The following is a 25,015-nucleotide window of genomic DNA, read 5'->3' as shown; positions in this document are numbered from 1 at the left end:
AACCAGTGAACAGTGTACTCCAGATGGGTTTTTGTACACTCGATTTACATCTGCACACTTTAAATCCCATCCTGGTAATTAGGCATGGATAGTCAGGTCTAAGGTACTTAAATTGCTCTGAGTGCTATTCTACCCTAAATGATTTTCTGCATGTTTAAGTGTTTTACTAGTCAAGATCTGAGGGACACAGCACCTAACTTTTTGATCTTAGTGTCAGCAAAAACATATTGTGGCATTTGTAGGAGCAAATGATAAAATGATGGTTTCTGTAAAAATACAAGTGTATTTTTAAAAATACACTTGTCCCTCTGAGGGACAAAAAGAGATAAAAGTGTATTTTTAAAAATACCAGTGTCCTTCTGATTTTGCAGTCTAAAATGAGAGAATAAGGAGAACTATAAGAATACAGAAGGCTAGGATGGATTATCAGGGTGTCTTTAATCGGCAGGATTAGTTAAATTATCAGAGAAGAGTACAAAAAATAAGAGCAAGGTATGATTTTGCATGAAAAGGAATGAAGGGAATGACATTTTTAGTAAATAGTAGGAAGGTGAGATGGAGAGGGTGTCTGGGACCACTACTGTATGCAAACAGCCAATGAGAAGAAAATCTGGTAAAATTTATTACCACTGAGAGTTTTAACCAAGTTTTTGCACAGTCTTCTAACTGTGAATCAAAACTGTGAGTTTCTGATTTCTGAGTTGCTAAGTAAAAAGAGGGACTAATATGCAAAATAAGTAAATCAAATTTTTAGCTTATTTTTTGTTTGAATGGGAATCTCTGAGTACCCCAGAACTTGATCAACAATGAGGTTATATAAATTTATGTGTTGAAGCACAAGCAGAGACACTTCAGTGCTGAAGCTGTATCTGTGCATGCGTCACTTTAGTTTAAAAAAGCAGTTGGTATCAGTAGCTCCTGCAGACTAGAAAATTTTCTGCTTGTGTAGTTACTCTCAGTTCAATTAAACTCAAATGGTGTTTGTGCAGATAGGTGACTTTTATAATAATTTCTTTTGCAGTACAGCCTGCAGTCCCACCTTTTGCAAGAATTTCTGCAAATGTACAGGTTGAACAAGAGGGTTGTTTTGCACTTTTGCTATTCCAAAATTATATCAGAGGATTTTGGATTACTTGTTCCAAATTTTTATCAGTTATGAACTTAGTTGAAAGAAAAAATTAAGCAGAGCTCTCCCATAGCCTCCTGAAAGTGAAAATCATAGGATCATAGAATCATTAAGAGTGGATTGGGTTGGAAGGGACCTTAAAGATCATCTAGCTCCAACGCCCCTGTGTAGCATGGATGCCACACATCAGGTTGCTAAGAACCCTAAAATATTTTAAAAAGAATGCTAAAATGTCTTATAAGAGGTATTATGCAGAGGCAGAAACATTTGGCTTCTAATGAAATAAGTTATCAGCATAGAGTGCTGATTCATGTTCATGCCTCTGTAATATCGTCTGATTAGAATTACTGAGAATTGTATTAATCAATTTGTCCTTTCTGCAATTAACTACACCTAGGTGAAGTGTATGTAAACTGCTGTTATTCAGATTTGATAAAGTTTTATCCCCATATTTTCAACTATTTAGAAGATTACTTGAAGTATAGGACCATGTTTGGCCCCTGGATGTTTAGAAGAGGTCTCAGAGGGTCATGTTAGGGTAACCAACACTGCAAGGAAAAGAGAGATTTTTTTATCTTCTTCCGACACAAAACAGTAAATACACTTTACAATCAGGGGAAGCACATACTTTCAGCATGGTTTTTACTGAAATTTTAAAGGTGGCACTGAGGGAGCTGCTGGGTGAAAGCACAGTATGTGTTTCCCATGTAAGCTGTGCTGGTATTGTATACAAATACTGCATACTATGCTTTTCAGCCAGCTCTTTCTGATTCTTAGGAAAGAGAAGGCCTTAGTGGAGAAAGCCGTCCAGTTTCTGTGAAGTGAGATGCTTGATTTAGGTGTATACCTAGCACAACCCCTTAAGTTGCTTGTCATGATTTGGGGGCAGGGCAGCACTGCAGCACGCCACGGCCTGCTGGGCTATGCCATGCTGCCCTATGAGCCTCACAAGCTTTCATTAATGTTACATGGAGCAGTGGATATAAAGCTGCTGTGGAAGGTCTGTCAGTGACTGTACACACCTTGGAGCAAGTGGTGTGCAAAACAAACTCTTTGTAAAGGAGCCAGTCTCATTTGGGGCACTGTTCCAAACTCTCCAAATGCACTATGAAAATTGTGTGTGTGCACGGCATTAGCTACTTCAGTGCTAGAGCCTTCCAATGTCAGAGGGCAGGGACTGCAAGGGAGAGGTCATGGTTTGCCTGTATGGGTGATTTTTTATTTAAGCTCTTGTGTCTGTACAGGATTTTTAATGTAGAGTACAGCAGGCAAGGGTTTATAAAAATGCTTGATGTCATGGGAAATGAAAAGTCTCCAAATCACTTGTTCAATGGCAACAAAAATCTCTTTCCTAGTAGTACAAATGCACAAATGTAAAAATTAGGATGTACAAATTTGCAAATACTGAGCAAACATCATAAAATGGAGGAACTCTAGAGCATTGAATACATGGCTAGGGATGTATTTTGCTATTGGTCCAGCAGAAACAAGTACACAGCTGCTGCTTGCATCAGTCTTGCTTTTGTGACTACACAGAAATGTTTGGCTTTTGAATGGCATTGGCCTGTTTTTGCACATGAAATATCAAAAGTCTCCACAACCCACTTGATCTGCTGCTGTGCAGGAAGGAGCTATGGCTGGACATTCTTGCATGTATCTTACACCTCTCAATATACAGAGTCTCTCTAGATTCATTTGAGGCAGATGAGACCCCAGAGGAATGTGGTGGTGAGGAAAATGAGTCTAAGTTTAAGAGAATATCTGTTTACATAACAACATCTGTCTGTTTTCTCCGCATGCAATGCATTACATTATATCATAGTGGTTACACCCAATTGGGATCATGGCTGTATTCCTTCTGTTTTCCAAGGACTTTCAGGACTGAAGAACAGAGATCAGCACTTTGTCATAATGATTTCACCATCCTCAGCATGTGAGGAAATCAGCAGTGAGTTTCTCTGGGAAGCTGTGTTTTGCTGTTTTGGTAGATCAGGAAGAATCTCAGATCCCAGCATTTTCACTCTCTCTGTCCCAGTCCACAGCAGGGACGGGGTATCTCAGAGGGACAAATCTGGGGAATCTTAGGCCAGGAATAAAACATCATTATTGTACACTCATGGTCATATGTAGCAACTCTAAAGGACACTGACAATGTGACTTAACCAATACAATACAGTCCATCACAGTGCCAGAGAGCCCTTAATCTTCCTTGGGATTACAGTTTGATGCACTGACGCCTGTATTGTATTGTCTTGACTGGATTTGCAAAAATTTGAGGTGCAAAAGAAAAGCATTTAAAGACAGGTACAGGTAACAAAATCCTTCCTAGATGCATAAGTGACTTAGTTTAGGAAACTGTCAGCTTAGTCCCCAGCTTTTAGGGCTGACCTCGAGTATATCAGCTTCAGAATACCTCTCCTCTGTCCTTTTGTTGGCCATGGCTCCTTTTATGGCTGACGAGGTTTGCCTCCTTGCTCTTATCTCTCCTCATTAAATCTTCCTTCCTCTGCTCACTTGGATTTATATCTCTCTGGCCTAAACCTCCTTTCCCCTCCCACTTTCTAGAGCTGGATTTAAAAAGTAAAAATGTCTGTAAGCAGATCAAATTTCTCTTCCTTTTCTTTCCCATTATCTTCTTTTGAGTCTTCTTACACTGCATGTTTCACTTAATTCTTCTCTTCTACTTTTCATGTGTTATTATAGTGAAATATGATGAAACACTAAACTACATAGAATTCGTTGGCCTGAGCTATCTTAAAATGTCATTTTTGTGTATAGATTAATGAATCTCGATTACCAATAACAATGTGAACTAGGGCTGTGATGCCTGGTTTCACCTTGGCCAGCAACTAAGTCCCACACAGCTGCTCACTCATTTTCCCTGGGCAGGATGAGGGAGAGAACTGGGAGGGTAAAAGGAAGAAGCCTTGTGGGTTGAGATAAAAGCAGTTTAATGAGTATAAAGCAAAAGCTGCTCACACAAGTAAAGCACAACAAAGAATTCATTCACCACTTCCCATGGGCAGGCAGATGTTTGACACTCTCCAGGAAATCAGGGCCCCATCGCATATGATGGTGACTGGCGGAGACAAATACCATCATTCTAAATGTCCCCTCTTTTCATTATTCTCACACACCTTTATGCTAACCATGATGCCATATAGTCTGGGACATCTCCATGGTCAATTCGGGTCCCAGCTTGTGCCCTCTTCCAATCTCTTGTGCACCCCAAGCCTCTTTACTGGTGTGGGGTAGGAGCTGAAGGGGCCTTGATGCTGCTCAGCAATAGGTAAAACATCCCTGTATTATCAACACACCTTCCAGTAAAAATTCAAAACATAGTTCATGCTACTATGAAGAAAATTCACTCTACCTCAGTGAAAACCAGCACAGGCTGCAAAATTATTTGTCCAGGTCATTGGTCCCTCTATTACATTCTTCAAGTGCTAGGGAGCAGGATGGCACAAGGGCTTCCCAACTCTCTTTGAAGGACAGACCTTTCCTTCCTTGCTGCTGGTCATGGATCTTGCAGCAAGAGTGAGAAGCAGGGAGCATTACACTGTGAATGTGTGAAATGTAGGGCTACCTGGGAGACAAAAGTGCTTTAAAATCTTCTTGTGCCTCTCCTTCTCAACTTGCAGGAATTTGACAAGTTTACTCATTAATGAGCAGAAGGAGTAGATTCCTACCAGAGGATAAAGGCAGTGTGTACCTGTGCTGAGAGTACCCTGCATGCTCAGTAAGGTACTTGGACCTGAGGACTCCAGATATTCCCCTCCTGCATCCCCTAAGGCATCCTCAGTCATCTCCAGAACACAGAAGTTATGACACTTGGCACAAGGGCTATTATTATTTAAAACCAGATGTGCAACAGTGCTTAGAAAAATCAGTTCTGACTTTATCTAAAAAGCCTCTTGCTATGAGAATTGATCAGCTATCTTGAACAGCAATGAGTTTACAACTACTGTCAAAATTAGCAGGGTCTTGCAGGGCTGGTAAGGATTTCTCAGTACTGGGTCTTTTTGTTTGGAATAGCTGGTCTCCTAGTGTATACACTCAAACTTCCCTCTGGCTTTTTAAGGAGAAGATCAATAGACCTTACAAACTCTTCATCTTTTTATACTTCAAAATACAGTTTAAAAAAAGTTACACTTAGCTGGACTGTATCTCTTTGCATATGGGTAATGGCATTTCAATATTTATATAATTCCTGCTTTGGAGTACTACCAATACACTGTTAACAGAAAAACAGAACTGAAAAAATGCAAATAAAAGGATCTGAATTTGTTCTGTTTCTAACTAAATTGATGGTCAAATTCTTAAACATTAAACAACTTAATATTATTGTGAAAACTGAAATTAATGTCTCTCATTTCAATACAGAGGTAATCTCCCTAATAATATCTTGTTACTGGAACCTTGCAATATTGCCTATAAAAGCTTTCATTATGCAAAAAGAAAAGCAGAATAAATTCTTAGTGATGACTTGGGTGAATTAAAATAAAATCAATTTATATAATCCATTTCCTTCCAAAGGCTTATCCAATGACTTTTAGCCTGAATAAGCCTAGGGAGGGCCATGTGCTTGACTGTGACATACTCTAGCAACTGAATTGCAGCAGGTGCTCATGATCCTATTTTCAGGAGAAAAACATCCTGGCTAAAAGGATAATTACTATGCTAAATATTACTATTCTTCCTGGTCTCTGCAAACAGAGCTTGGTTCAAAATGATTGGTGTGTAAAAGATGCCTGCATATGAGAAGACAGAGATGAAAAATTGGTGATAGGTAGGCTTCATGTTCAGTATGTAACGTGAAAAGACATTAAAATATTGCAAATTGAAATGCTTACCTACCACTCTGTCTTTCACATTACAAAGAACCATAGTACATGGTATTTAGTCAGCTTTGCAGGGAATTACAAACTCGATTTAAAAGTTACACAAGTCATCAGTACATAATACAGTTTAAAAGTCAAAATATAAATTCTTCTTTTCTTCCCATTTTACTATGAACTCCCTACATGGACAGTTTTCCTTCCCAAAATTTCCAGCTGATTTTCTTTAAGGTTAAATATTTTTCCCACATTTATATGTGAGCTAGAAGGAACCTTTGTGAAGTTTAAAGAATTTTCAGCCTTGCTATTATTTTGTTTTCATCCAGTTGAGATGGATGAAAACTATGTCAGAATTACTCATGGTGATGGTTAAAGCTTGGCCTGAGGAGAAGTCAGTGATCACTGGTAAGTCAGGCATACACAGCTGTAGATGGCTAGTTCATTTGCCCAGGATCATTAAATCTCACAATGTTTGTGGACAGTTAACAGGTTATGGTTTGATACATGGAGCACCAGTCCTAGCACAGAAGAGTGAATTCAGCTGAACTGCCTGTCTCTGACATACAGCTAAGGTGGGCATCACTGCAGGGACAACAGAACCTACATCCTTGGGAAAAAGAGCAAGTCTGATCCTTACAAATGCCTTTAAATTCCAGATTGTCTGGAGCCACACAGATATTTAGTAATCAAGCCCCATATGACACATATTTTATTTATTGTAGCAATATGTTAACATTTCTATTATTTAGTGAAGCTCATCTGTAACTAAGCATGTCTCCATAATAAAAACTCTGTTGCAATATGCTGCTAACAATTAGAAACAAGCCTTCCAATATGTTAGAGGCAACCTTTACCTAGGGTGTTTCATGCTGTTGAAAATAACAGCTGGAATGTGGATTAAATAATGCCAAAAATTATCCATTATTATTTGTGAACCATTTGTGATACTGGTGAGAAAATAGTCACTGAATACCACAGTTTTGGGTAAGTTTGTTCTAGCAGAAGAAAGACCCTGTATGCATGCCCAATCTTTTCATGCCTTTCTCACTGCAACGCTGCCAGAAATACTACTGACCAGATTCTGGCTGCTTAGGCTCTGTAATGAGGCAAGAGTGTAAGGCAGAGTGTGATTCCTGATGTTTGTGTTGTGCCAAAACAGTTCCAAGAAGCAAACATTTGGATAAGAAGCAGAGGAGTCACATTTTGCCCTGTTGATTCCAGGGTGAAAAGAGTCTTCTGCTGCTCTTTGCTTTATTTTTCGTGTTTTCTCCAAAGACATATAGTGCAAGAACCACCTCTTCCTGCAGCTGACCAGTAATCTGATTTCCATAGTTTTGTTGGGGTTGATGACTACTGATCTGTGGATTTGGTAAATAAAATAGTCAGGTTATAGTTACTTTAGAAAAAGAAAAATCTACAAAACTTTCAACACAATAGAGTCTGATAAGCAGCAATGGCCCTGCCCAAAATTGCTGTGGGATGAGTCATTTGCCTTTGATAATTTGAAGTTTCTGCAATACTTTCCTTCCTTCTTTGCCTAATGTTTCATTTGGGGAACATGCTTAATCAATGTTTGCTGATATTTATGGTCTAATGCATACTGACAGCAGGTGCGGAAAAAGTAAATCCCCACCTGCATAAAAATCTTGCTGACATTCAGAAGCATGCTGTTCCACTGTAATTTTCATAGACAGGTGATTTTTCATGGTACCTCCAGAAGGTTCCTCCCACCTCCCTGCTGTTACCCCTGTTTTCCTACCTGCTGCTATCACAAGTTATGGCTTTGTTTGCAGCCCTGCATGAGGTGCCATTTTTAAGCATATCTATTTGTTTTGTTTGATGCACTCTGGTTTAGATTCAGTCCAGATATGTGTTTATGTTTCATGGCTTGCCTTATGCCTTTGAATGTTCTGGCAAACAAGAGGCCTCCTTTGAAATACTATTGCTCGTCACTGGGACAAGGGGATGTTGTAACAAAGGCTTTAAAGCAGGGGTGGAGATCCTGAATCCTGGGGATGAGACACTGTGACTAGTTCATCCTGTTTCTGGCATGATATGGTGATTGGTGTTAGGTTTCAAGGAGTTTTTTTTAATTTTTATTTTTTCATTACTATTGCATAGCAGTATATTAATGGAATATAGTTAGGCAAACTTCTCCATCCTAAAAGCTTTTCTTCTAAGGTTTGCATGGGTGGTTTGAAGTTAAGGAACAAGCAAAGATCATAACAACTTGTTTCTAAAAATGGGAACATTCATGTGGTTGATTATTTTACTGGGTTTTAAGGATCAATATTTGTCTCCTGCCCTTTTTAAGAGGAGGAGGAGGAGGTAAGATGGCTTCCTTACCCTTGAGGAGGTAAGATGGTTTCCTTTCTTTGCTTTGCCCTCCTTATTCTCTGAGGAAACAGAAAATCAAATGGTTTGTATGTGAAAATTTATGATCAGCAACTGAAATGTGTCTTATTCCTTCTGCTAAATTATCTTGAATAATATGTATAAGTGTTTTTAGAGGTTACCCAGGATCCAAGTCACATTATACAAGTAAATAATTTTCCTGCAAAAAATTTTAACTTAAAAGGTAAAGAAAAAAGAAAATAAAAGACATAGCCTTACTGACTGTGATAAACCACTGCAGGAATCAGGAAAAGAAAACTTGATTTCTAGCCAGATAAAATACACTAGACCATGTTATCACTTAGTAGACTATTTCTTAAAATGAAATAATCTGATATCCTTCAAGAAGTACCAGAGATGAAATACAAAAGATGACTTAACAGGAAAGTTACACAGGGTCATACTTACAGATTAAGTAAACAAAGTAAAGTGATACTGAACCAGATGACATACAAAGAAAGATTTCTATATAGAGCATGAAAGCTTAAAATCAATTAAAAAAAATTAGGAAACCCCTCCCAAATACAAAAAAAATCCAGCAATGAAATAGTACATTTCAAACAGTAAAAAGAATATGAGAAAGAACAATTCTGTTTAAGGAACTTTTTTTTTAATTTCCTGGTTTGTCTGTTTTTGTTTAGTTGTCTGAAGGACTAGGGGTTTCTTTATTATATAAATGTATATTTCCATATACAGTTTCTAAAACTTTAAGCTATTTTATCTGATTTTCAGGTAAAAAGCACAGGAAAAATTAGATAAGTTCAGTTTGTGGTTTAAATACATAAAAGGAAAATCAGAAAATAATTAAACTAAATCACGTGAGAATAATCTCAAAGCAGGCTGAAGCTAAACCAATAGTAATTCAGGCTCAGCTGTGCCTATACAACAAAGGCAAAATACAATACAGCAGGGAAAAGCAGTGGGAAGAAATGCATTAGAACGTTATCCATTATAGTATGCTAGAGAAAAATGAGGCCCTGTGCTACTAAGTTTCTCAGAAAGGCTTTTGGGCAGAAATCAGCAACTAGCAAAAGCAAATGCTTTGCTATCATCATTCTGTAATTATTTTAAACACATTGATAACTAGATGTCCCTGGAAAACGTGGGATTGAATGGCAGCTGTAGCTGAGGCTTCCCTTGTAAGTTAAGTCTTTGTCAGGACTCCAGTTAAAGGAAAATAAAGGTTATATTGCTAAGCAAGCTGGAAAGAAGATATTGAATAGCTGGTATTCTTTAAATGTTAATGAGATTTGTCTCAGAGCACTCATAACATATGGGATGGGGATACATGGAAATTAAAGTAAATGTGAATTTAAAGTATTTTCAATACTTTTGCACCAGTAGCCAGAAAAACATCCCACTTAGTAAGAAGACAAGAGCCTAGAGAGGCTGAAGACAATCACTGAGTCGAAATTAAATATAGATGTAAGACTAAAAAATAAATATTAGTTAAGATAAAAGGTGGAAGAGATTGACAAGACAGAACTACAGTTAATAATTGATTAGTCTGCTGATTATACCTCAAAATGTGGAGGACCTTCTGACAGCAAATAAACAAGACTTTTTGCTTCACAACAGATTTTGTAGTCTTAGCCAAGGAGTTGAAATCCAGAATTCGTTCAAAGAATATTAGTCTAAGAGTTCTACACAAGGTTTCATTTTTCTCATTTAACTTGCAAGGGAATGAAATAATGTTTTTATGATGAAAGCTTATTCTATTCTAAACGTCAGGCTTCTAAAATCCCACTAATTATGTGACATAAATTAGAATTTCCTGACCTCAGTTGCCACTATCAAGTTAATTGTATGCATAAAAATCTAAAAGAAAATAGAAAACTGAGTCATTCAGTATAGTTCCCCCCATCACTTGTTTTTAGCTCAAGTAAATGTTGAGGCAGACAGTCTTGCACAACTGAAGACATTACGTGCAACTGATATCTAATATCTAGCCTAAATATTTCATAATTGGAAGTACTTTCAACATTTATTGTTATCCTTGCTAGTTTCTTCTTTTATCTTTACTATCAATATTGTTGATGTTAAATTTCTTTTGCTCCCATTCTCATTACTCTGCAATCATAAAATATTATGCTTGGACATAGTGGACTTTTCTTCAGCAACTGTGGTGTCATAAGCAAATATTATAATTTGGAATAAAGAGTAAATTATCAAAAAAAGAAAATACAGGTTTCCTAAATAATATAAGCTAAGAATACTATTGAAAACATTAATTTTTTAAACTCTGATATTTTTGTTTTTCCAAGTAATGTCCATTAAATTATATGTCAGTACTTGTGGCATATTATTCACAAAGTGGTTTGAGGAAAAATGGGGCACAGCAGTGGGGGAGCAAATATAAGGAGGAATTTCTGTTAAGCTGTTTGTAACTAAAAGCACGCTAGTACAGATGAAGAGCTGTTATTTTGTTGTTTGATTCTTATTAAGCAAAAAGTCTGATGGTGTCAATGCATTGCCAGAAAATACCTTTTAAAATTCTCAAAAGACCAGACTATAATAGAGTGGCGTGTAAGAAACTCTGTCTGGTGTAGCTCTTGTTGAAATTTCGTGCTTACAAGGGTGTACCCCTGAATGTGAACTGAAATAGGTGCGCTCTGTTGCAGTATAAGGCAGCCTGCACCCTCACCATCTTTTGCAACCTCTTCTAATCTTCTGGATTGCTCCAGGTTTCAGAACACTGGGGATCAACCACACATGCTCCAGCAGATCTAGTTCATCCAGGTACTTGCATTTCTTTTAGAGTCTTGTTAAACCAACAACTTTCTATGTTCAAAATATGACTTAATAAGAAAAGAGGCTAAAAGCAAATGGGTTTGATGAATATGCTGATTTTGACTGCAGTAGGGTTAACTTTGTTTACAGTGCCTGGTATGGGGCTGTATTTCAGATTTGTGCTGAACACAGGGTTGATACACTAAGGTATTTTTTTTTACTATTCTGTAGGCCAAGGCTTTTGCTGCTTTTTGTACCTACACACTGGTGAGGAGACTGAGGGTGCTTGGGAGGCTGGGAGCAGAGACATCCAGGACAGGTGACCTCAATAGACCAAAGGGATATTCCAGACCATGCGACATTACACTCAGTGTACACAGTGGGGGGAAGAAGAAGGAAAGGGAGATATTCAGAGTGATGAGATTCATCTTCCTCATGTTCCTCTGAGGGATGAGGCCCCACTTTCCTGGAGATGCTGAACACCTGCCTGTGCATGGGAAGCAGAGAATACATTCCTTGTTTTGCTTTGCCTGCTTGTGCCACTTTTGCTTTCCTATCCTTCCAGTTCTCCCTCTATTCTACTGATGGGGCTGGAGTTAAATCATTATATTAAGTTAATTTAACAATTTTTCATCTTATTGTCAATCACTATAGATATTTAACTTGAGCTGTAAACTCTGTGCATCTTGCATTTTATCTGTTTTACCTGTCTATTCAGTTGACCTTTTGGCACCATCTATTAAAGGTGCTGAAATCTTGCTCTGTTGTGGTATCTGAATCTGGGTTAAACCAGTTTCGGTAGTTAAGCAGAATCAACATATATTAGAACAAAGTCAATAGTCCTGAATGTTTGCTGCCCTTCTGGAATTGTTCCCTTCTGTCTTCATTTCTTGTTGAATAAGCATCTGTATTAATTTGAATGCCACAGTAAACAATTTAGTAAAGAAAAAGAGTATCTATTATTTGATTGGTATAAATTATTACAGATCAGGTAACTCTCTCTCCTCTATGGAGACATGTAGTCGCCTCTCAAGACATATTGTCAGAGTGAATGCACAGGATATGGTTAATTTTGCTGCACGCATTTAATTGATTCCCACAGAAAAAGAAATCACAAGGAGGGGCTGGAACCAACTTTCCTAAGTTGTTGCGTCATTAGTGGGTATCACTGGTTGTTAAGTACATGGAAGCAGAGTCAGCTGTGCTGAATTTGGGAATTAATCCTTTTTATAATCCCAGCCTGATACTGAAGATGACAGAAACTGCAAAGTTGGAGGAAGTACAACGTTTTGGAGGCATTGCTTTTACTTTGCCTGTTCCTTTTTGTCTCCCAGATGTGTTTAACACGTATCTGTAGTGACACTGCTCTCTAACTGGTAACTTATGCAAGGCTTGCTTAGGGGTTCCCCACCTGTGTAGAAATAATGACTGCAGTCATGCCAACTAGTCTGAGTTGTGTGGATTACATTTATATATGAAAGATGTATATAACTGGTATTGTGGTTGTGGCTGTTTATGTGGCTAAATTCAGTTTGCCTCATATCTGAGAAAAAATGTAAATAATTCAAAATATTTTATACAGAATTCAAGATTCTGGCATCAACACTTTTCTAAACCATTACTTACCCATTACCAGAATGGAACTGATATCAGGGAACAGTGATCTATTACCAATTACACATTAGGCTTAAGTATCAACAAAAGCAAATACCGCTTTTGTGTTAAACATGATATACAACCTTAGCAAATTAACTGCTTTTTAAGTTCAAGGATGACACCTTGCATGAATATCATTCTGCTTCCAAAGGGCTGTAAATTCTCTTGAGGTGACTTTCAGAGAAGGCCATGGAAAAAATTTAGACCCCAACTATACCTTAGCATGTACCAGACAGTAATATACATGCACATGCAATTACAGATTTCTACCAGTTCTTGCCTCGTGGCTCCCTGCCATGTCTACTTCCCTGCCATGAAGGTAGACTGGATTTGCTGGTGATATCAAGGTGCCTTTAGAGTAGGTTAAAGCTGGTAGTTAAGCTAGAGGCACCTTACAGCAACAACAGGTGTGTGTGTATGTGTGCATATGTTCTGTACATGTATAAAGTCACTCTGCTGATTTCAGCCTGTTTTGTCAAAGTACTGTGTAAATATAACATGATCTAGAAAGCTTTCAATCCAACTTTCTGATGAGTGATGTCAGACCAGGCAGGAGTGCTGAGATAACTTCTGAGTACAAGAGGGGGCCATGTGTTCTTTATTTCAGTATATTGAAATCATAACAGGGGTACATTGTAAAGTCTATGCTAAACAAAATCATGATCAATCAGAACCAGCACTGCTGTTTGTTATTCCAGAAGTGAAATAGACACCTAAATGGAAACGACACTTTGGGAGGTTAGAATTAAATAACTTTTATCCATCAGCTTGCACTTAGGCTATGTGGATAATAGCTATGTACTTTTTTAGATAGAGACAATCTAATGCAGTTAGAAAACATTAAATCAATATTTAAAAATACTGTCAAATAATAAGAATCACATATTTACCCTGGGTTAGCACCAAAGATGTCAAAATTTGAGAGCTAGGTGTTACAGTGCCCTGAATCTTTGTCTTATTAAACTCTCCACTGTATCTCAGTAATTTGAAAATGAAAGGATGAAAAGGCACTGGCTAGTCTTGGGGTGAAAGGCAAATACACACTGAAATAGTGCATGCAATCTGTGGTGCACCAATTGCACTTACCTGTGCTCTGCTGATTTAGATGTGTAGCTTTCACATAGGGTGCATAGTAAAGTACAGCACCTCCCACAAACACATCCTAGCTGCAAATGAAACTCAGTAAAAGTAGCCACTGACTGCTAGGCAGTCAGTCATATTTTCAGCCTGTCTCTTCTCCAGCTGTTGAGGTAATAAATAGGAAACTATTGCCATTTGAGACTGACAGTCCAAAGCTGCCCATAAGAAACTAAGACTGACTTGCCTCTTTCTAATGTGTTTTTCCTGAAGCATATCTGCTTCTGTCATTTTGGAGAAGCCTCTTGAAAGTCTGTCTCTATAAAATAAAGCTAATGTGTAGGTAACACCCCATGGAAGAAAAAAATATTGTATGTTAACTCTTGGTCTGTGCATGAAGAATGTTTAAAGCAAAATAGTTATTGGAAATAACAAAATAGTTAATAGTTATTCCACATGGCTGTGGACGTAGGCTGTTTCCTACTCTTCCTCACTGTACTCCTGGGTCTTGGCTTGGTTAACAGAACAGCTTCAGCCAGGGAGGGGAATAGTGCCCTATTGACAGCAGGCAGGGGGTTACACTGGTGGGACATGAGCATTTTTCTCCCATCTGATTGAGGTGGTAATCTTCCTTTCTTGATTCCTAAATGAATGTTTTAGCCTTCCAGCTGTTTTATCAAAGAATCAGGGGAGAGGAAAGGTACTGGTCCTGCATTTGGAAAGCAATCTGAAATAACTGTATTCTATGGGAGCCTGGGGCTACCTACACATTAAATAAACAGAGAAAACATCTATAAAATTCAGCTTTACAGGACACATAAGCTAAGCTGTAAATTCCAGTAGGGTTCATTTGAGAGTGTTGAAGGAACAAGCTGGCATAGAAAGAGTACATCCAAAATGCAAGATGCTTTGTTAACTTAAGTTCTTTATGTACTGCCCTACACAGCTTGGTGTAAAGTTCCTCCCTCCCTACCCCACCCCAACTCAAAAGTTGCTATTCAAAAGCTGCCTGCAATTTGCTCAAGCAGCAAATTCTAAAAAACTGTAATTCATTGTCAGTAGTTGCTATGTGTTATTTTGTCTTGCCAAAACCTAAGATTGTTCTTACCTGCTATGGAACATGGATAATTTGTAAGTTTGAACAATAGGTACAACCCAATGCAGGTATAATTCACCCTGCCATGCATAAAGCAAGCAAGTTGAGTAATTAATGATCACAATTTAAGAATTCAAGTAGACAGTGTAACAACTATACATCAATGTTTTATTTTTACTAAAAGCTGTATACCAGCACTTCCAGTGCTCTGTGATTCAGCAAGAAAACATTAAGTGCATATTTCAAGATAAACACCACGTATCAATGCTTCTGGCCCAAATTCTGATTACAGAAGTATGCATGTATTATAGATGTGCATCTCGTGGGTAATACTTCATTTTGCACAATATATTACTTTGTCTAGCTGGGCTTTGACTTCAGAAGAAATGAAGCACTGCATGAAGAGCTAAGGTACCTGGAAAAGACAGGGCTACATCCATCCCTCCATCTCAGACAGCTACAGTAGGAAAGTGCTTACCTACCTCTGCAGTACTACAGTCTCAAATGGAGTAAAATTCAGCACCTTTAACTCGAAGTATTGAACCAGCTTGCTCTGGTTATGGTTTGGCATAAGTGTCAAATTATGACAGGAGCCAAAAAAATCTGTGTTTATTATACTTCTTTGGCATTAACTACAAACAATTAAATATGTCTCAAAAGTCAGTAGGTATTCCTGTGACTGTGGTTTCTATAAATTTTTTTGTGCTTATCTTTTTGAAAAGACTTAATAACTTATGATTTTGACTGTTGCTTCACATCTTTTACAGCTTAAATGGTCCTTATGAAAGAAGAATTTTATTTCCTGTGGTATCACAGTATCACAGAATTACCTAGGTTGGAGAAGAATTTTGAGATCACAAAGTCCAATCTATGACCTAACACCACCTTGTCAACTTGACTATGGCACTGAAGTGCCACATCCAATCTTTTTTTAAACACCTCCAGGGATGGTGACACCACCAACTCCCTGGGAAGCCCATTCCAATGCCCAATCTCTCTTTCTATGAAGAACTACTCTCTGATGTCTAACCTAAACCTCCCCTGGTGCAGCTTAAGGCTGGCTCCTCTTGTCCTGTGCTGGTGGCTGGGGAGAAGATACCAACCCTCACCTGCCTACAGACTCCTTTCAGGCAGGTGTACAGAGTCATAAAGTCTCCCCTGAGCCTCCTTTTCTCCAGGATAAACAATCCCAGCTCCCTCAGCTGCTCCTCATAGGATTTGTGCTCCAGACCCTTCACCAGCCTTGCTGCCCTCCTCTGGATGCATTAGAGCATCTCAACATTCTCCCTATAAACTGAGGGGCCCAGAACTGGACACAGCATTCAAGATGTGGCCTCACCAGTGCCCAGTACAGGGGGACAGTCCCTGCCCTGGCCCTGCTGGCCACAGCATTGCTGATCCAGGCCAGGATGCCATTGGCCTTCTTGGCCACCTGGGCACAGCCTGGCTCATGTTCAGCCGCTGTCACCAGCACCCCCAGGTCCCTTTCTGCCTGGCCCCTGTCCGGTCACTCTGTCCCCAGCCTGTAGCACTGCAGGGGATTGCTGTGGCCAAAGTGCAGGACCTGGCACTTGATCTTGTTAAACCTCAGATTGCTGGGCTCAGCCCATCTATCCAGCCTGTCCAGGTCTCCCTGCAGAGCCCTCCTACCCTCCAGCAGATCAACACTCACACCCAGCTTGGTGTCATCTGCTAATTTGCTGTGGCAGACTCAATCCCTTTATTTGGATCATCAGAAAAGATAGTAAACAGGACTGAACCCAACACAGATCCCTGGAGGACACCACTGGTGACTGATTCCCAGCTGGATGCCGCACCATTCACCACCACTCTCTGGGCCCAGCCAACCAGCCTGGTTTTAACTCAGTGAAAAATATGTACACCAAGTACCATGTTTCTGCTAAACCTGCTGTGAATCAAATTAAACTGTATGCATTGCATGATCTGAAGTAGTAACCTTCACTGCTTAATCTTCATGCGGGCTTTCAATTTCTTTTGGCACAGAAAGGCAGGACCACAAGTATTTTGACCCTAATAGTGAGCAGTGTAAACACCTAGTCAGTCATTCATATTCATCACAAGATATTCATCTTGTGTCCAGAGGAAGATGTGGTCTTATGTGGTCTTTCTTGTAAAAAACTTTGAAGTACATGGCAGAAGAGAGACACTCCTCTTCCAGTTACTGTGATTTCTCACTAGAACTGTCAAAATATAAACATGATTTATTAGAGTTAAAAATTATTTTCATAAATATAAAATGAGTTAGAAAGACACATGAACTGCAATGACCTTATTGATTAGCTCAAAATATTTTAGCATTTCACCTGTTCTACCTCTCTTGTGTCTCAAGCTTGTAGAAGCATTGCATTGTACAGGATGCTATGTAACAGTACAATAAAAGCCCCATAAAGCTGGTGAAATGTAATAGAAATGTAATAATCTTCCCAAGCACAGAGGTGAGGCTGACTGGTTATTGGTTTCCAGGGTCCTAATTTCTTGCCTTTTTAAAGATGGGCACCACGTTTCCCCTTTTCCAGTCACCTGGACTTGCCTTGAATGCTGTAACTTTTCAAATGTCATGGAGAGTGGCTTGGAAACTGCATCAGCCAGCTCTGTCAGGACTCTGGGATGCATCTTGTCAGGTCCCATAAGCTTATGTATGTTCAGGTTCCTCAGGTTGTCATACACTAGATCTTTTCTTACAGTGGGTAGGACTTCTCTCTCCCAGTCCCCATCCTGCTGTCTGTCCACTTGAAGGTGTGAGAGGAGAGTTTACCATTGAAGACTGAAGCAAAATATTAATAATTACATCAACCCTCCCCTCCATGGTTACCAATTTAACAGCTTTGTTTATCAGAAGCCTTCTTTGGACTTCCTTTTCTGGTCAGTTAATGTACCTGTAGAAGTCCTTCCATCCTTTGTGCCCCCTGCCAAGTTCAGTTCCAGTCTTCGCATGGCCTTCCTTACCCTAACCCTACACAATCAAACTTCTCTACACCCTTGCCAGGTTATCCATCCTAGTCTACACCATACATTTGCTTCTTTTCCCCTGGTTTGACCAGCAATTTGCTACTCAGCCATGCCAGTCTCTTGCCTTTCTCGCCCAATTTCTTGCTATGGGAATCACAAGCTCTTGTACTCAATGGAAGACTTCCTTAAAGACCTGCCAGCTGTGTTCCACTCCCTTGCCTCCGGAGACAATTTCACAAGGATACTGTTGATCCTTGAGGATCTGGAAGCTTGCTATCCTAAAGCTCAGGAACACTTTGACTTTTCATTTTTAATTCTGTTTCTTTTTAAAAAACTCCTTAGCCAACTTGGGGCTTTGCACCACTTTGGGAAATGTGGTGCCCCATCTTGGCTTTGCTCCAAATGACCCCAAAACTGTGTATTCTGTTTTTAAGGTCATTTTAAGACTCAACAACCTGGGAAACTTAGCACTTAGGTGTTTTACACCAGGTTCACAGACGGGGGGCAGGTGAGATCCCTTTAAAAATAGGAAACAGACTTGTATGAGCTCTCTTCTGTTCTCTCTGGGCTACTGAGGGGATTGCCTCTGGCAAGTCTCTGGGGTGCAACCTGAGAAGCTGCATTTTGCTGTCCAAAACCGTTCCAGACCTTTTTTGCCACTCTGAACTGCCAGACTGAGCCTGCTTCCTTTTGGCGCTCAGCAGGAGCAGTTCTTCTCCCCTGCACTGCAGCGGTGACTCGGAACTGCAGAGACACTAACTGTGTCCATTCAGCCCAAAGCAAGCAGGGAGGCTGACATCGCCGGCCTGGAGCTTCCCAGACATGCCAGCACCCCCATGCACCACCAGAACTGTTTCATGAGCTCCTTCTTTTGTTCCAGGGAGAAGGTTGTGCTGAGGAGGGATTTGACCTGAAACTTGCTGGGAAGTTTCTTCCAGTGTTTTTGGCAGCATTGGCGCCTTACGGACAAAAATAGTTTTTACAGGTGTTTTTTTGTCCCTATCCCTCACTGAAGTGAGGGAGTCCTGGAGCCATGGAGGTTTGGTTGCTGTCTTGTTTTTTTCCCTTTTTTCTTTCTCTCTGCTGCATGGTCTGGAGAAAGGCACTTTGCCACCACCTTGCCTTTTTCTTCTGGCCCAGGCAGGCTGCTACACTGGCCACCATCTTGGAGGGAGGGGCTTCTCTTTCCACCTCGTTTCCTTTGTTCCTGTGGAGTCCGCAAGACTCAGTACCTTTGTATCTAGTGGTTATTGCTGTTATTTCGGTTGTTGCTGTTTTCCTTATTAGCAAACTCTTTTCACTTATATCTTCTCGCACTTGTCTCTCCTTATTGGTGAAAATGAGCGGTTAAACCTAAGGGGATGTAAGTTATTTTGAGTTTTAACCCCACATAATTATCCTAAACTAAGAAACTTCTGTGGAAGACTAAGTAATAATTTGTTTGAGATTTGGGTTTTCAAATAATCCTATATATTAATATGGTATGACATTACATAAAAATCTCTGGTCTACTATATGCATTTTATAGTATTCAGAGCTGAATGTTATCCCAAAATGCGTGTTACTATTCAAATGTACATATTCTCCATAAAACAGAAAGAAAGGACAACCTATAAGCTTAAATATCTTGATTCTATTTACATGATTTAAATAACACACTAGCTCATTCACATGGCAAAAACAGTTTGGCAAATCAAAATTATTTCAAAAACAAAAAACCAATTATTTCAATTGGACAAGTAGTCATTGTGCATATTTTAGTATATCTATCCAACTACAGATCTGGATAAATACTGTGACTGTGAAAAGAGCATTTGTAAATGAAAAAAAAATTGTTCAACAGGACTGTTGCAATAAGAAATTCATTCATTTGCAAAACAGTCTCCACATTATGTAACATTTTAACATCTTAGAAATTAATTAACACTCAAAGCAATTCTTTTATATATAAAAAGACTGATTATGCACCAAGTGGTTTTCTTTTTTTTTATAGACATGCACAAATATTTCTTCAGTAGGTGATGTTACATGAATGACAAGGTCTGTCACGGCAGGCACACCTACATGTGTAACTCACTTCCTCATGATTGCACGAGACTTCTCAGAGGGGCAGAGGCGCACAATGACATCTGGCCAGCCTGAGATCCTGATGAAATCACACAGTCAGCAAAGGGCAAACACTCCCCACTCCTCCCAGCCCTCTGCTCTCCAATAAATTTTTCAACTTCTGTTTTCTACATTGTAGAAAAGTTCAAGGATTACTTTACATTGCTTGTCTTACATAAAATTTGTACTCATTTAATGAATTATGCTTTAGTTATACACAACTATAGTGTGTTTGCATTAACTCTGCTATGTAAAATATAATGGGGGGTTAATAGCAGGATAATTTCCCCATGGAAAAGAATGATGACTTCAACCCTCTTGGAGTCAGAATAAAATGCTGCAGTGATAAGAGACCTTATTCTCTTTAACTCCCTAAATCCTACCATAACAGATGAACTGAAAAATAGCTTATGTGCTTTGGATAAATTTTTCATTCAACTAATTAACATGATCTAGGGTGGAAAGATATGTACATATTATCCTTTCTAAGACCAAATTTTTAATTTTTTTTTTTTTTTTTTTTACTGGACGAAGTATTTAATCATTTGATTTGTCTGTAATTTCATTTTAAAAGTCATTACTAAATCCATCAGGACCTAGAGCTGTGTTAGAGTGATTGAATATCCTTATAAAGTTCCTCTATATTTGCCATCAGTTCTAATTATCACAGTAAATGCATTTCAATGACAATAAAAAATGTAACATATCAAAACGGCTATAAATGGTTTTGAAAACTTGAAAACATTCCTTTTGAATGAACAAAGTGTGGCTGTTGAAGGAACCTTTAAATCAGGTATTTAAGAAGTCACTGAATCTCTTTTTGCTCAATTGTTGATTCCATTATTGAAAATAATTGGTTTTTTGTTTAATTTTAAGGGATGGCTAAGACAGTTTACTCACCTTAGCATCTCTAGTTTACTTCAGACTTTTTTGTGTTGTATACCTGCAATATTGGAAGAACTTTATTGAGTGGGCCATAATCAAGGCTTCCTGGGTAATAGTGTACAATCAGATGCCTTATTGCACTAAAAAGCAGTATTGTGTTATAAGTTACATGTCCAGTGCTCCTTGAGGTAATATTTCTTTAATTCCCTTGCTTCATGGGTAACTTTCGAGCTGACATAACTCATAACCTTAGTCCTTATGATGATCATAGAATTATTAATTTTTGCCTGCTCATTTCTGTGACTTTTTTACTGTAATACAAGAGTCTTTTGTATATGAATTATTTTCTTATGGCAACAGTTCTATGACTGCAGCAGATTTTATCTTTATTCAGGGTAAACAGAAGTGTCTCTTCTGCTAGAGACACACTGAGTGGGTGAGCTTGGCTGAAGATGCAACAGACCAGTTTTCCAAAGGGTGAAGAGCTATTTAAAAGTTTCCAGGGTATTTTTATGACTGAATTTCCTTGAAAGAGTTTTGATTGAAATTTAGTTTCATCTCTGAGAAAGAAATACAAAGGAAAATAAAGAATATATTTACATTTCTCCTGGCCTTTGATTTAGAAATTTTGTTTCCAAACATCTTTATAAACTTGTATTTAAATGGTTTTGAAATACCTGAATACAAACTGAAATAGGGGAAGTTTAGGCTAGATATTACGAAAAAGTCTTTTACTGTGAGGGTGGTAACATACTGGAACAGGCTGCCCACTGACCTTGTGAATATCCTATCGCTGGCAGTGTTCAAGGCCAGGTTGAATGGAACTTTGAGCAACCTGGTCTCACAGGAGGTGTCCTTGCCTATGGCAGGGGTGGTTGGGACTAGATGATAGTTTAAGTTCCTTCCAATCCATACATTCTGTGATTCAATGACTCTATGATACCTTTATGTAGTACAGCAGAGTGATAAAGCAAAGGCCAGGTTTTTATTAAGCAACACAAAGCAGTAAAGGAATACAAAGCAGAATGTGTTTGTATTCTAGCTGCTGCAGGAGGATGCTGTCCTGTTCCCCCCATTGCACCACAGCTGTGGCCAGGCTCAACCCCCACTGCTCCTCCAGCACAGTGTTTCACAGCACCTCTTCCAGCTTCTTCCACAATTTGAAGAGGCACCTGCACCATCCCCTCTTCCCTCCTCAGGCCAGTCAGGGCAAGATATTCACTGTGTCCTCGAGCATCGCCTCAATCCAGGGGCACACTGAGGCTGCCAGGCAGACCTCAGCCTGGGTATTGCTGAAGTCTGGGATGTTTTCCTGTGAAGCTACATCGCTCTACCCTGCAGGATCCAGACCACCATCCCCATCCCCTCAAGGAGCAAAAGGGGAGAAAACACCATCTGGGCAGGAGTGCGTGGGGAGAAAAATAGTGAGAAAGGGCAGATGGATGCCAAGAGCAGTGAGGGGGAAAGGTTTTCTAGCACTTGCTTCTTCCCTCTCTGCTTCAACGTTCTCAAATCAGGAATTTAAAACATTAATTGGTAATAAATTGTTAAATTACCCAAAGTTGGGTCTATTTTGCCTGTGACACCAATTGGTAAACCATCTTCCTGCCTGTATCTACACCCACAAGCTTCTTCACTCATGTTCCTGCAATTTTTGCCCACGTCCTGCTGTAGGGAGGGAGTGGCCAGGGGCTGGTGGTGAGGCAGGGCTGGTGGGCAGCCAGACAGGACCAACACACATAAACAAGAACCTGCTAATGTGAGTGACCCAACAACAGGGAAGAGATGCACCACTCCTTACATAAAGGGTTTGACCCACACAGCTGCTGAGTCTCAATCCTGCTATAAGGTTTCACCCCAGTTGTTTGACAGAAGCATGAACAGAGACTTGAGTCACCTGCAGGTGCCTGGGCTGGTTATGGCCAAGGGGTCACAAATCCCTGTTTCCTATGGCCTGCAGCAGTTTTGGCTCTCTCCCCGCTGAGATCCTACTCTTCTCTGTTCAACATTTTCTGCACATACTCATTGCACTTGTTACATTTCCACATTCTTGCTCCAAACCATCCTCAGCTCTTCTTCTAGTCTCTGGTGTTTATATTCCATTCTTCCTGTAATCCTGCTTCTTTGACTTCCCTCCAGTTTGAATCTTCACACTCTATACTGCATGTTTTCAATAGCAACGGCAATAAAACCACAGGAAAGACAACCCACAACACTTTCAGCATTTAAAAATTTTCACCAGTGTCTTTAAAAGCCTCTCTCAGGCTTTGTGATTCTTTTATACACGGTTGAATATCAGGCTAATTTCAGACAAACTGTAAATGATTCTTTTGGTTATACACAAAAATGTTTTTACTCTATGAACTAAGGTAGATCTGTGTGGAAATTAGACTGCATTCTCATAAGGATGGTAAAATCACATTCCTGAAAGAAAGGTGTTCCTCCCACCAAATGTTGTCTCTTATTCTGAAGCATAAAAACACAGGCGGTTTGTATTGAGTCACTGTGAGAATTTTAAGTGTGATTAGACAGTGCATTTCATTTGATGTATTGTTTGAAATGGCTGAATTGTTTTGGTTGAAAATTCAATAAATGCAAATATACCCACCCCCAAAATAAAATATCCTAACAATGGCAACAAAAATCCCACACAGATTATTGATCACAACCTCAGCTAAATTCTCATTATAGAAACTTCAGTCTGAATGAGTGCGATTTTGCAAAGCTTTAAGCAGCCCAGGCACACTCTTTTGATAATGAAGGTATTGGGAAAGACCACTACTAAAAGTGCATCACAATACATATCTCTAATTTTGATACATTTCTTAAATGTTTTTGTTGGCGAAGCTTAGGCTGGGACAGGAATTCGGACAGGAAGCTTTTCTGTACATGACTAGATTTTTTGGTCTGAATACTTTCATTATGTCTTTGAAGTCTGTGAATCAGTCTTTCTGCCATTATACTTACTAGTTACAAAGGAGGAAAGTGTCACTGGAGAAGCATAATCTTTCTGCACTTAGTAAATGAAGACAAGTTTGCTTAAGCACTTCAAGTTTATTACATTATTACCATATACAGGTTAGAAAAATGAAATGTCACATATACAAAGATTTTTTGTAACACAAACCCAAATATTTAGAGAATGTTGCTTTGAACACAGAGAATAACATTGAGAAAGTGCAAATTTGATTGGCGTTGTTGACACCAAAACTACTGAATTATTAAATCAACTGTGGAAATTGCATTAATACATAAAAATCTTGGCTTACTTTAATAGACCTTATAATTTTCAAAATATACTTATTATTATTATTACTATCATCATCATCAGCAGCAGCATCCATCATCATCGTCATTTTTTCCCACATTTTGAAGGACTTACTCATTTTTTCCTAAGAGAAAACTTCCCTTAATACATATGGCAGTCTGTGTGGGTTTGCAGAATCTATAAGAATCCCCTTGGAGAGGAAGCCAAGGCCAACTGAGCAACAATGTCTATTATTTTCACAGCTAGCTCCTTCAAATTAGCTTCCTAGATAAAATTAACCTCATTTCAGATATTTAAGTGGCTTTTAAGGATCCTTTGTACATATTTAGGAATCTGGCTTGAAGCATTTACTTTTTTAAGTGTTGATCACTACTTCTAATCTGGAACATAAGAAATGTTTGAATTTTAAGCTTGCAAGCTTTGGATAAGTTGAGAATTTCCTACATCCCTGTCAGTGGAGTTTTAATTTTAAACTGGCAGTTACTGGCATAAACAGCACTTAAATTTTGGCAGTAAATGAATCTAAGAATATGGATTTGTCAACTTCAGCTCCCAAAACACTACTGTAAAATATTTATTTTTAGACCTAGCTGTCCTAGGATGAAATTTCCAATCAAACAAATACAACATAGAATAAAAATTGAAAAACCTATGGTTGAGGTAATATTTTAGCAAAGTATGCCAATGGACATAGAATGGTACTGTTGGTATAATTGATCTATCAAGCTACAGATGAAATAAAGGCCAAATTTTGATGTAGAATCTATTGAGTTTGTACTATGCCTTATCTCATGCCATACATAAAGCCTAAGCAAAAGTATGCAAGATCTGAAGGCTATGCATCTCTCTTGACAGGAGCAAGCTTCTAG

Source organism: Agelaius phoeniceus, chromosome Z (assembly GCF_051311805.1).
Source record: "Agelaius phoeniceus isolate bAgePho1 chromosome Z, bAgePho1.hap1, whole genome shotgun sequence".
Lineage (NCBI taxonomy): Eukaryota > Metazoa > Chordata > Aves > Passeriformes > Icteridae > Agelaius > Agelaius phoeniceus.
Note: the sequence above shows the minus strand (reverse complement) of the source record.